Source organism: Chrysochloris asiatica, unplaced genomic scaffold (assembly GCF_000296735.1).
Source record: "Chrysochloris asiatica unplaced genomic scaffold, ChrAsi1.0 scaffold00035, whole genome shotgun sequence".
NCBI classification, from domain to species: Eukaryota; Metazoa; Chordata; class Mammalia; order Afrosoricida; family Chrysochloridae; genus Chrysochloris; species Chrysochloris asiatica.
This window is the reverse complement of record NW_006408553.1, coordinates 17,473,350-17,474,668: the sequence shown is the minus strand read 5'-3', so window position 1 is coordinate 17,474,668 and position 1,319 is coordinate 17,473,350. Positions and strand designations below refer to the sequence as shown.

The 1,319-nt window shown below is 41.5% G+C and overlaps 1 pseudogene; it reads left to right on the top strand.

Annotated features, from left to right (window-relative positions):
- The first annotated feature begins 708 nt into the window (after positions 1-708).
- LOC102838550 lies at positions 709-1,105 on the top strand (annotated as a pseudogene).
- Positions 1,106-1,319: the final 214 nt, after the last annotated feature.

Below are 1,319 nucleotides of genomic sequence, written 5' to 3'. Positions count from 1 at the left end.
AATAGCATAGACATATGAAATAGCCTCTGTCCACTACCACTCATGAAATACTTTTTTACCCCCTGATAAATCTCTTGGTTAGTATCAGGAATTGAATTGTGTCCCCCACAAATATACGTTATCTTGGCTGGTGCATGATTTTCAGTGGTTTATCAGTTATGTGCTTATCCTATAAAGCCACACCAGGACTCCACACTAATTTGTTGCAGAAGCAATAAGACCAAAGTATAAGAAGTGGTGTGTTAAAAATCTATCTGTAGGTCTACTCGATTCATTTCTGGAAGTAAAGGTCTTAAAGATATCACAAAGGGGTTTTGAAACAGAATTTCCTAAAATGCTTGAACTTCTATATCCTTGAACCATAAATCAACCTAAATCCACTGTCAAGTCTATTCTGACCCATAGCAACCAACCCTGTATAGGGTTTCCAAGGCTGTAAATCTTTAAGGGAGTAGAAAATCTCATCTTTCTCCCTCAGAGTGGTCAGTGGTATTTAAATGCCGACCTTGTGGTTAGCAGTCCAGTGCTTATCCAGTAGAACCACCAGTTCTCCTTTATTATTGTACATTAAAGAAGATATTGTAGAAGGGCGGCTGTTGGGTGAGGCACGCCATGCAACCTTGGGCACCTTAGCTGCCTATGGTGGGTGAGGCTTCAGTGCATGGGTGACCCGGTGAGGTGCTTTGTCTGTAGCCAGGTCAACGTGTTATGATGCCGTTTCATACCAACCTGGCTACTGGGATTCCCAGTAGTAAAGTGAAGTACTCAAGGTTCTCCAGCACAGATGATGGCTACATTGACCTCCAGTTTCAGAAAAGCCCTCCTAAGAACTCTTATTCTTATAAGGCCATTGCTTTTACCACCATGCTGATTTTGATTGGTGCCTTTCTTATTATCATAGGTTCCCTCAGGCTGGCAGGCCACATAAGCAAAGGGTGAGTGGGGACAGACCTGAACAGTTCCTGTCTTGATCATTGGCATCCTGGTGTTCCTGCCAGGATTCTCCCACCTTTGCATCACATCTAAAGGCTACCAGGAATATTCCTATGATGACATTCCAGACTTTGATGATTCACACAAACTCGGTGCCAGAGAAGAGTCATAGATGAGAATGAATCCAGTTTAAGACATTGCACTAAAACAAGCTAAGGGTAAAGGTATTCTGTAGTTTGCAAATGTTTAACAAAGGTATGGCCAGATCTTATGAGTTTATCCCAAATATGTTAACTAAGCTTGCAGGTAACTAATTAGGACCTGCTTTATTTTTCATCTAATGGCCCTGACAAAAATTTTTGATAAGTGTTTTCCCCTTGAATCAT